Source organism: Phlebotomus papatasi, chromosome 1 (genome assembly GCF_024763615.1).
Source record: "Phlebotomus papatasi isolate M1 chromosome 1, Ppap_2.1, whole genome shotgun sequence".
NCBI lineage: Eukaryota > Metazoa > Arthropoda > Insecta > Diptera > Psychodidae > Phlebotomus > Phlebotomus papatasi.
In genome coordinates, this window is record NC_077222.1 from 71573819 (window position 1) to 71586745 (window position 12927).

General features: G+C 32.5%; 1 protein-coding gene across 6 annotated transcripts in view; it reads left to right on the forward strand.

Moving 5' to 3' along the window:
* The window catches only part of LOC129800444 (lysine-specific demethylase 3B-like), a 132580-nt gene that overhangs the window by 273 nt on the left and 119380 nt on the right, over positions 1–12927 (forward strand). For 3 of the 6 annotated variants that reach the window (XM_055844822.1, XM_055844840.1, XM_055844860.1), the window contains exon 2: positions 938–1016. The exons of the other annotated variants lie outside the window; for them this stretch is intronic. The gene's annotated coding sequence lies outside the window, so the exon portion shown is untranslated. The remainder of the gene's footprint in view (positions 1–937; positions 1017–12927) is intronic. 6 annotated transcript variants of the gene reach the window in all.

Sequence of the window (12927 nt, forward strand, 5' to 3'; positions counted from 1 at the left end):
AAAACATTCAGAGGCCGTCAAATTTGTGATATGTTGTCTACAATTTCTCCTACAACAATGTATGACAATTTAATCGCTGAATTATTGCCATTTGCTATGTATATAAAAGCAAAGTAAATGGGCTGAAATGTAATGGCTGCCGCCATCATGCCACAGTGTCAGATGAAGTATACGTGCATGGTGTATGTGTGTGTGTGAGAGAGATGAAACTTCCGAGGGAGTGCTTTTTTTTTCCTCTGTTTTTGTGGGGTCTTGGGGGGCGCTTTTTCAGGAGATGATGAGGGGAAAGTTTGTGGGCGATACCGAGAATGGTAGAAGGTATTTATATGGCATTCCATATACTCTGGGAAATCGGGGTTGCTTGCCAATATTTCATGTGTATTTTATTATGTAAACACAGTGAAATTGTCATCCCCTGTTTTTTTGTCCTTCGCCTTTTGTTTCATCGCCTTTTTTTATGGTCTCTCTTGTACCCAAAAAAAAGATGGGGTGACTTTTCGTTGCTCAATTTTCCGGCGTCTTGCAGAGAAAATTTGAGACATTTTCCTGGTTGACCCTTTCCACACCCATCCCATCCATCGCATCCATCAATTTCTAACTTTTCCAACTTCGATTATATACTATTAACCCTTTTTCACTGACCCCCCCCCCCCTTTTTAAAGAAGAAGGTATGCCTTTTAAGTGGCTTCATGAGTCAAAAAGGAGGGAAATAATTAAAATTCCCAAGTGGAATACTGTTGTTGGATTGTTTCAATTCAGGGAATATACACATTGTATTTAATTCTGCCAAGACAGAAGCCTCCATTTGCAAGTATTTCAATAAATTTTTCTCTTGTTCTTCCCTCTTATGTTTTTCCATCGTTTGATCTCAACTTTGGACTAAAGAGAACAATGTAGCAATTCTTGATTTATCTCTATTTCTCTATTTTTACCTCAGACTATCTGCAAAGGAAACTTCTGGGCATGCTTGTTGGCTCTCTATCATGTTCTTCTGACTATCCAGGCTACCAAAAATGGTAAATCTTGCTTTCTGTTTTTTCTTCTCTTTCTATTGTCAGAAAAATACAATTAAAAATTATCCTACTGTTAAAAAAAAAAGAAGAATTTATAAAACCTGAGGAAAACTATAAGGGATGAAATAGAGGCTATTTACACCGCGGCATTGGATTGAGATCATTTAAATTGAATTGTCCCAAAATCAAATTTTGGGACAACTCAATCTCAAAACAATGCGACGATGTAAATGAACTCTAGACTCAGGCTGGTCCTTCTGAATATTTAGCATGTTTAATTTGGGTGTAAAGATTTATCCCAAACCATCATAGGGGACATTTACACCTCGGCATTAGATTGAGATTGACCTGTCCCAAAATCAGATTTTGGGACAATTCAGTCTCAAAATGAATTGTCCCGAAATCAGATTTTGGGACATTTCAGACTTATTTTAGGACAATTCAAAGTCAATCCAATGCGACGATGTAAATGACCTCTAGACTCAGGCTTGTCCTTCTGAATATTTAGTATGTTTAATTTGGCTGTAAAGATTTATCCCAAACCATCATAGGGGACATTTACATCGCGGCATTAAATTGAGATTGACCTGTCCCAAAATCAGATTTTGGAACAATTCAGTCTGAAAATGAATTGTCCCGAAATCAGATTTTGGGACATTTCAGTCTTATTCTCTTGCCAAGGTATAGGGTAGAGTAAGTACTTTTCGCCACATTAAGGTTTGACACCCTTATAATTCTTACAATTTTTGTCGAAATAAAATGAAATTTTGTGTACAAGTGCTTTAAAGCATTGTCTATCTATTGAACCAGGAGACTTTCCGTGAACTTTTGAGTATCTGGTTGAAAAAGTACATTTCCTGCCACAATGCATGTTTCAGTACTTTTCGCCACTTTGTAAACACTTTTTCGCCACTGTGTAAGTACTTTTTCGCCACTTGTTTTCAATTGATTTTTTAAGAAACAGCAGCTTTCGAAGACTTCCAAAAGTACACTTATTTAACACCGATATTAGACAATTATTAGAGTATTTCGAATAATTTTTTGCACATTTTTTATTTGCGACAAAAATCAATTGAAAATTACGCCTGTTTCAACTAAATTCCCCGAGGAGCGCCACTTGTAAAATGCTTGGAAAAATGAGTGGCGAAAAGTACTTACACAACCGAAAAAAGTAAGCCCTATTTCACCACATCCGTATTTCTTTATTTTTTTGGGAAACATTATTAAAAAATGATATTAGAGGAAAGCTTAGTTAATAACAAATTGATTTTCAGTGAAAAAATATCAAATACTGTACTACAAAAACATAAAATAATGCAAAACAATTTCTCTGAGCGTTGACAAGTTTATTAAGAACTCCATATTTTTTTGGTGACTGTTCACCTTGTCGACAATTTCTTTAATTAACTTGCAAATAATCTAGTCGGTGGAGCATCTGATATGGTTTTCTGATACATTTGGCTAGAGGTCACGAAATAACACTTATTTCGTAGTTCCACGAACTCATAATTTTCTTAAAATGTGATTTTAATTTAAGTGGCGAAAAAGGGCTTACTGGCGAAAAAGTACTGACTCTACCCTAAATGGCCTAAATTAAGCCGTTTAGATTGTCACCTTTGATTAAAACTGATTTGTCTCAAAATCGGATTGTAGGATAGTTCATTCTCAATCCAATGTGACGGTGTAAGTGACCTCACAGACTCAGGCTGATCCTCTTGAATATTTAGTATGTTTATGATTGTTTAATTCAAATTATCATAAGGGACCACTTGCACCGCCGCATTAAATTGATATTGGCTTGTCCGGAAATTGGTTTTTGAGACAATTCAGTCTTAATTTAAGGAGACAATTTAAACGGTTTCTTTGGGGCCATTGACAATGCCGCATTGGAAGACTGAATTGTCCCAAAAATCCAAATGAGGAACAGTTTTATTTCAATCTATTGCGGAGGTGTAAATAGCCTCATACGTTGAGGGCTTAGGATCATTGAAAAAGGTTATTTGTTTAATTCCCGTCACCTAATCCTTTACTGCCACAATTTACAGGCTAAACATGTCCATAAGGTTAGGCCTAAGTTTATTTGGGGCCTAAAGGGCATAGCATTACAATGAGGATTGAACTAAATCATTTTTGTTTTATTTAATACATAATATATTAAAAGCTAAATTATTTTGTCTTTTTTATGATTTTTTTAACTTCTCACGGATTTAAATTAAAGAATTTGATTTGTCAAGAAAATATATAGGGAAATTCAGGACCTTCCGGCAATAGTACATTTACCGAAATTGGATAAGAGAGACACCTGTTGTAGCTGTTTCTTTGAATTTATATTGAAAATTTTTTATGATCATATCGTAATTTCTATTGACTGCTTTTTTTCATACTTTAAAATTTAAGATCTTTATCAGAAAATATGAATCATTCTAATCAGACTGATTCAAAGTTTTAGGACTTACAAATTGACCTTAAAATTCAGTGGTCGATTTATAAATTAACTATTTTCTAATCAAATTGTTAATTATTCATTTATTTTGAAAGAGCTAAAAAGAACATGTTTTTATCATGTTCTGATGTTATTTAATTAAATTAAATAATTGTAAGGTCTAGCTTCATTTAGAAATAATAAAAAAAATCATATAGCAATGTAGCCCCACATCTCTCTACTTCTTCGTGGTTTTCTTTGTCTCTTTGACCATCTAAAACAGTGAGAAAGTCTCAAAATTCTAAAATAGGCATGTTTCCGAATTACCTCATCTTACCCTAAATAGGGGTAGCATCGGTAGCATTAAGTGATTTGGAATAATAAAATATAAAATGCAGATACGAAGCGGTCGATGCAACTGACGAAACGTAGTTTATGGTGAATTTCAAAAGCTTTCCAAGAGCACTCTTAGAAAAATATCAAAAAAATTTAAATTGAGTTATACGACCGTCGTTATCTTAATATTTTTCAAAGTTTTATGACATATATTTACGATATTTTAAGACTTTTTGATACCTTTGAGATTATGGTAGGTCAAGTAATTTAAACAATATTATAAGCATTTTATTAAAATAAAAAAAAGACTAAACAAAAACATGAACGTTTTAAAAACGAATTTCGAAATTTTACGGATTCAGAACAGTAGAGTTTTGAATACCCCAGAATATTTAAAATGATTCTTAATTTGTTCAAATCAATTGAACTAGTAACAATAGCTAGTATAAGTAGTCTAGCTATAACTAAAAAAAAGTTTAACTAGTTATTTGACTTTTATAACTGAAGATATTCTCAATATTTCTCAAGTCTTTGATCTCTGTCTCTAAAAAATCTAGGTCTCGTCCCAGAAACATATTTGTAAGATCCAAAATCTTATTTTTTAAGGATGTAATGTTAGAACTGCTTCCATGCGGATGATCATTATAATCATATTGCCTCTAATAATTTCCTTTTTTTAAATTGTCAGGTAATAGAATATACCTTGACATAGTGAATATTATAATCAAGCGATTTTATTAAACATATTTAAATAAAGATATTTAGAATCTAAATTTAAACTGATAAAAACTGACAATCAATCGTTAAATAACAATATTAGCTATGAATAAATTTAAATTTATTATTCCGTGAAATTGCAGGCGAATGTCATAAAGATTTACGAACCGGTTGAAATTGATTGCAAGCAGGTCAGGTCAGGTACACGGCATGTTGTTGAACACACCCAAAAGTTTTACTTTTGAACTTTCATGAACTTAATTCAAGCATTTCTTGCATTTTATTTTAATTAGTATTTTGTATCATCTAATAAAAAAATATCTTACTATGTCTTATTATTATGAAAGCTTCACTATGTCTTATTATTTTGAAAAGCTTTATAAAAAAAATTGTCGCACTGTAATGTATTTATTTTACATTTTTACTATTCCGATGCCGACGGTAGGATATTTCACACTTGAGTAAATTGTTTGTTAATCCAGTTCTTAAAGATTTTTTTTAAATTTGCTCACATATTCCGAGAGTATATTTAGGGCTATAAAAAGAATTGAAGAATTAGTTTTTAAATCTTTTCAATAGGAACTTTAGATATAAATGTTCTTTTAATTTAAGAATTTCTGAAATTTTCAATAATATTGTAATTATCTTTTTTTCTTATTATATTATGACGAGTATGTTTTTTTTAAGTCCAAAATTTTAATTTTAAAGTTATTGGTGGAAAAACGTAATAAGAGAAAAATCACGAGCGAATATCACATCACATCACAAGGCTTTATTATAAAATTTTCAATTAATTTTGCCCATGACCTGACAGAAACAGTTATACACAACTTTTTAATTGTAAAAATAAACAGAAAATTTATTTTTTTCAATAGATTTTAAATACAATATGGATACAAAATAATATTTCATCCTTTTCTGAGAATTACACCAATATTGCAAAGGGATGATTAAAGATTTTCAATATAAAAAATTAATATGAGGCTAAGTTATTAAATATCTGTTTTTTTTAAAGTAAAATAAAGGATAGTTTTTTTTATTAATTGAAAAGATCAATAAGGCTGTTTTTTTGCCAAGGTTGAAATACATTTTTTAATTGTGTTTTAGAGCAAATATTATTCTGTCATGTACATCGTATTGAATATTATCATATAATTGCTGCATTCGTGTCATTTTCGCATATAAAAGCGAATTACCCAGTCAAAAGAGTTCACAACATAATGTACAAAATAGTTTCACGCAAGCCTTTTCCCTTCCAGGTGTATTTTTTCTCTTTCTAACATATTTATCCTTGCATTTTGATTAAAATCCCCGTCTTTTTCGCGCATGCACGGGTGTGTTTGGAAAGGAAACAATGAACATTTTCTCTGCACGAGCATTTCATGTTACCATCATTTTATGTGGATATATAGTTTGGTTGGGGATTGATATCGAAGTGTATACATACATTAATGAATATAGGTATAGTGAATATAGTGAATGTACATCAAAGTTCATATATACAATATATATGTACAATTTTGCAGACATGTACATTCAATTGTATTTACCGCTTTTCGACAAGTAAATAAAATGTGCGATTTCCAATGGGGATGACACAGAGTTGGAGATGTGGGCAGAAGAGGAGGGTGTCGTCGAGTCCAAGAATAAGGGAATTATATAATATATATAACGTTACTAGCAATGTTATGTAAATGTACACATATATGAAGTGAAGGAAGTTAGAAATGGGGTGAATTGGAATGAGAATAAAAGGGAAGGACAAGTTGGGGAGGAAATGTATCTCATCTCTCTTATACCTCTTTCTCATACTCCTTGCAACAAGCATCATTCAAGGCGATATGCTTTTCTACCCTACAATATCACAACTTTCACCCCTTTTCTCTCTCCTTGACTCACAGGAGTTTGTATTTCATCTTCCAACCACCCCCTGGTACACCACCCGTTGTCAGACTCGTGCTCAAGCCAAAATTTCGTATAATACAATAGGAATGGAAGCTTGTTTCAGGAGCAGTTTATGTATATTGTATATATATGTTTGTGAGTTTTCCATATAATGGCGCTTAATTGAAACAACTTGTCTATTGAATTTTCCCAAGTTGTTTATTTTGCCTATTTTTCACCCACTCTTATCTTCCACCCCATTTCATCTACTTTCCTGTATTTGTCCTCATTTCTTCACCATCCAATTAATTTCTGAGACACAGACCTCAATTTTCACTCATAACCATTGATCATCTTTTGATATATTTTCATTTTAACATTTATCGCTACTTGTTTTTGCCTGAACCAAAAAAAAGGAAAACGGTTACATGATATTAACCCATTCCTTACCATGGTATTATACATCATACGCAAATAGAGTGATTTTAAATAATATATTCCTGGGCAACTGATACTCGAATTGCTGTCGGGAATGGATTTTTACTAACTTTAGTTCTTCAATTACTTGGGAAAAATAGTTCGACAGAGATAAAAATACATTTTGTTATTGTTTTCTTGCTTTGCGGAAGGTCATGCAAAATTTTTGCTCTGAATGGCGGACGGAAAATTCGACATCTCGTCGAATTTGTTAAAATTGGCCTTCATCCTCTTTCTTGATTTGAATTCTGGTTGCCAATTTGTTTTCTTGGATAGTTACTCTATCTAAAGCAATAGAGTTTGCAATGAATTAATGCACAGAATTTAAATTCAGTAACCTTTCATACGTGTGTTTGAGGGCGAATCCCCGCGCCCCCATAATAGATAAAATTTATTTCTTTTCAAAAAATTCATCAATTAATCTGTAGGAAACTAACCCCAAAATATGAATATTCTATCTCGAGTATTTCTGGTACATTGACTGAATGGGTTAAACAATTAAAATTATATTAGGCGCAAGGTGTCCCATTCTTTGCGAAATGGTTCACAGCCGATTTGAACCGATTCATAAATTACTCAAAATATTCCTCAAAATAGTTCAAGAACAATAGAATTAATTTTCGGGCAAAAATTACTTATCGGTTCATAACTGCTTCATTACCGGTTTACAACCGATTTGATTCCATTTATAAATCACTTAAAACATTGCCTAAAGTACATATTAGGTGAACCCGTTAAGTACCGGTTCAAAACCGATTGAAACAGGTTTAGTTTTATCAGAAATTTCAAGACCTTTCTAACGAGCATGAAAGTGATACCATTCGGTTGATAAATTCACTTTTTAAAGCCATTCTAACATTTGATCTTGAAACCGCGTTAATAGGAAAGATTTAACGGTATTTTCGCATATGCACGAATGTGCGCCTAGGTTTCCTTTAAAACATGTCCAAAACTGAAATTAAATCGCACGACACGTTTTCGTGCAATGCCACAAAAACATACTTTTGGAGGGAAAGAGTTGTACACGGTAAAAACTTTTGGACACTTGGAACAATTTTTTTTTGGAATTGATTTGCACCTAGAAAAGATATTTTTTGTTCCAAAAAGTTTTCTTTATAGTCTTGTTATGAAATGCAGTTATAAATTTTTTAAAGTTTTCTTTTGGAACCGTTTTGATACAGTGGAATGTCTACAAATTTGAGTTGATTTCGTTTTATACAAATTTGTTCCTGAAATTTGGAACAGAATTTATTACACTCGACTGTTTTGTTCCCACTCTCAGGAACAAATTGGTACATCTTTTTATAACAATATTATTCCTACATCTGTAACATATTTGTTCCAAAAATTTTTGGAACAAAATTGTTACTCATATGGGGAATCTTTTTGTTCCCATTGTCGGGAACAAATCCGTGTAAGTGATTTCGTTTTACAGTTAAGGCCTACACTTCAGTCGAGATGGATTTCGGTGGCGAAAGTTTATAAGGAACATCAAATAAAAATCAACTTAAGAGTGTTTTATACAGACGCGTGCATGACGAAATTATATGCGAGTGCTGGCAGCAAGAGGGGAAGGGAATCTCCAATTAAAAAAGTGAAATCATGTAGCACGAAAATTGCCACAGATATGGCGTCCTATTCGCTTCTGTGACGGGTGACCGAGTGTGAGAGGAGGAGGGATACGATTTTATACTAGACGAGCTATTTATTGGAACAAATTCGTTACTAATATTGGGTATCTTTTTGTTCCTCCTAGAAGGTATAAATTTGTTCCAAAAATTTTCGGTGTCTGTGGACGAGCTACATTTTGGAACAAATTCGTTACTAATATTGGGTATCTTTTTGAGTCTCGTAAAATGAACAAGATTATGCCAAAAATTATGGTGTCCGTGGACGAGCTAATTTTTGGAACAAATATGTGCCCAAATTTTTTACCGTGTAGTGGAGGGAAAATAAGGGAAATGTTAACGATTCATGGGCCGACTTATGGGGCGGTCCCCTGAAGGTCTCAAGTCGCTATCTCTAACCGTTTTGGTTCTAGAGCTGGGACAGCCGGACGGACAAACAGCGTGATAGAGTGACAGAGTTCAAGGAGTAAAATTAATTTTTTTGGAAAATTTTTATTAAAGATTGAATGTTGAGGACACATGTTCCATTATGGCTCTGGCACACCTTTTAGATCAGGAATATTTCATTAAGTCGAAATTCAAATCCCTTACTTTCTCACATGTTTTGCGTATGGCAGTCTCATTTTTTCACATTCCAAATTCGATTGAGATAAATTGAATTTGGAGTGATATTTAAGAGAAGAAGAAGAGTGCGAGAGAATGAGATAGACATATGCAAAACGTGTGAGAAAGAAAGGGATCTGAATTTTTGCTTCATGAAATTTTCCTGAACCTAAAAGGTGTTCCGGAGCCATTAGGTTTTAAAAATACAATAAAATTTCTCGTTATTTAACATTTTCATACCTTCGACAACTGGGTTACACCTTTTTGGCTTTCACAATTTTGGGTTTTCGGGATTTTGGGTTTTCAAGATTTTAGCTTTCCAGATTTTAGCTTTTCGGGATTTTGACCCATTCTCAGGATTTCGACACATTAGGGATTTTGGCCTTTGGGATTTTGGGTTTCGGATTTCGGCTAGTAGCATCATTTAAGAAAAAATCTGAGGATTCTTGGGCAAACAATGGCGTCCAATGCGCTCATTCCTCGCGCTTGTCTTAAAAATTTGCCTTTCCATTGCTTAAAACACACAGCAATTTATTCCATAAAATTTATTGTTATTTTTAAAAATTAAGCCTATAAAAAAGATCATTTTACTAATTGAAAATAATATATTAATTGCATCTCATTATTTTCATTATTTAATATAATTGTGGAATAACCGTGTTTAGTTAAAAGTTTCACTTTGTATTCATAAATAAGATATATAATAAGTTTAGTCTGTCATTGTATAAACAGAAATACGTACTAGGTATAGCAAACATTATTGAGATTGACATTCTTCAAGGCAATTACTAAATCCTTTTATGCAAAATGTATAGAGGCAAGTGTATGAAATTCGCACATTACAAGTTGATGAATATTTTACCATGGAAATTCATCTTGACAGACAAATTTGTTTCCATTATAGTCTCTATACACTGCATATTATGTAATTGTATTTAATATATTATATATGAATTTTCAATGAAGGTGATTTCTCTAGAAAATCAATAATTTTCACTTATTATGCTCCTCTTTAGCATATAAAATTGTTTTTGTACATACAACTATTTCTCCCTCTTTCACATAATATGCGAGATGTCTCTTCCATGATGGAAAATATGATATTTCTGTATACGTACATTATGTATTGAGTGAATGTATATATAAATTAACATGGAAACAGTAAAACGGTAGTCAGAGTGTAAATTTATCAAAGAGAGTATATAAAATCTTTGTGTTATTGTTAACTTGGTGTAGCGTGGCTGTTTTTTTTTTTTATTTGTGGGATGTTTAATGCAATGCTAGAGATGAGAGAAAGAGATGACATATTTGTTGAGATGATGTGAGGAAATACAGAAATTTTCAGAAGCTTATAAAAATATAATTTTATCAAATACCAGAGGGAAAGGAAATTTCAATTGTTTAGGCTAAACTCGAAGCTCTGTAACAAATTCCTTTTCTTTTTTTAATTTCCTATATACATAAATTGGGATTAAAACTCTACTGAAAATGGAGTGTATAATATCTTCCGTTTTTGAAAACTTGAAATTTTTGTCTCCCAGGGAAGGAATTTTTTTACAGCTGGTTAAAAATTACACCTTTTTAGAAAAGCTATAAGTCAAACGATTTGAGATAACGGCTTGGGGTATTCGTGGGACCCAGCCTGTAATTCGACTTATTGACCATTAAAATGTCCTTTATGTTTATCACAGTCTCCCTTTTCCCATCGAAATCCAGTTTTTGGGGGTTTTGGGGATACAGAGTAACCACTCAAATGTCATCCGAATTACGGTAGACTCTCAGTTACCCGTGAATTTGGGATCAGAATGTCACCTGGATTATGAGATTGATATTCGTCAAATCTTTTGAAATTCAATTATTTTTTGTCTGTATAGAGGTGAATTTGACTCTTATTGTGGACAACTTGGTTATTAATTTGGACAACTTGGCTATAATGTGGACACTTAATCCGCCTCAACAGCATGCCTACTGTTCTTCATTTCATGAACTAATCTTACCAAGTCCTCTTCCTGTTCATGTAAGGGAGACGTAGAATGTCACAAGAAGCGCGGAAACTTTCCATATCATTCATTAAAGTGAGTTGACTTCGGTAATTGAAGTACTCGCGGATTAACGCATTCCTTGACCTTTCCGGGAGCCTTTCAAGGCTTTTCTCACTACATCTCTTTCATAGAGATGATGCTCCTTTGTTTCTCCAGGCATTTGTCCAACCTAGTCATCACAAAAGCTAAAACTTCACGAAATTTCGAGAGAAAAACACTTGTCCAAAATAAGGAGTATCACACGAAAAATCTAATTCACAAGGCAAATCTCACTTCAAGTCAAATTTACAAATCACCACTAACGTGAATCAACACAATATTCAATGAATATTCAATAATATCACTCAAAAAAGCGAAGAAACATTGTAAGTACTTCACCACAGCTAAATAAGACTGAAGAAAGACGAAGTTCTGTCTTATTTCTCGTAAGCAATTGCTCACACTGAACTTTCAACAAAGCAATTTTAACTCAAATCATATTCAAAATTTAACGTCTTCCAATTAAAGTCTATTAAAGTCTAGTATAGTATTAAAGTCTTCCAAAAAGAACAAGTATTTAGATGTAATTCATTATTCATCAAATATTGGAATAAAAATCCATCATTTTAATCAATTTATTTTTAGTGTCCAATTTTATCCTCAAAGTGTCCAAAATAAGAAACTGGTCAAAATTATGAACCTTTCCCCTACATATTTAAAAATTACGCAGCGAAAAAGAATACAAAAACTAGAAGTCATGATCACATTGTTTTTCCATATTATTTAGACGTCTAAAGAACTTTACTAATCAAAAATGCAGAATTACTTTTGTGGTTTAGTGTCTAAGTCACAAGTTCGAACATTCAGCAAAGCCGGGAAATTTTACTACCCTTCCAAAAAAAAAAAAAAACATTTTATTGGTGTGAATTTCTTTCATGGCAAAAATGTGATATTTGCGTGTTTGTAGAAAATTGGAAGGGAATTAAAAAGTAAGCAATTTTCTTTTAAAGTCTGCCATTTATCGGTGGTATCTATGGCAGAGGGTATATATATATATATATAATATAGTATAATTGGTATTAAAGAGAAAGAGAGGAAAATGGTGAAAGAGAATATGACGCCATTTGTAATTAATGTCTACTTGCAATACAATTCCGCGAAACGTGTATAGAGTTACGTTTTGTGACAAAGAACAAGAGTGTTTAAATAGCATAGAGTATATAATCTACATGTACATATGTATATATATAGCAAAAATACAAGAGAGTTTTGTGAACTAAATTAAAACTCAATTCCACTCCTGCAACTCGTTTATATTCTCCTGGTACATAGATGAAATGCTTTCTATGTAGAAAATTTTCTTGTATATTTAATTTCTCAGCGACGTCGTGAACTCAATATGCTATAATTAATTTTCTTATCTCTGAAAATTATTAAGTCATGTAAGTTTTATTTGCCTCCTCTTACTCTCTTGAATACCCTGAGAGAGATATTGTTTTATCCAAATAAACTGGTTCAAGATAGAGTGAGAGGAAGCTAATTGGAATTGCTATAGGTTAAGAAGGAGATGAGGTATACGAACTTGAATAGATTATAGAAAGACTATATATTATATGCGTATGTATATACATCAGAGATTAGCAATATTACATATAGAGAAAACAATTGTTTGGAGTATCTCGTGTTTTCAGAGGAAATATTTGACTAATTTAGCGGATAGAGATAATACTGAAGTGGCGGATGACGACAGAATGAGCACATTAAATTCCCATTGAAAGATTAAGTGTTGATGATGAAAAAAGTGGTGCGTTTCAGACCAATAAAAA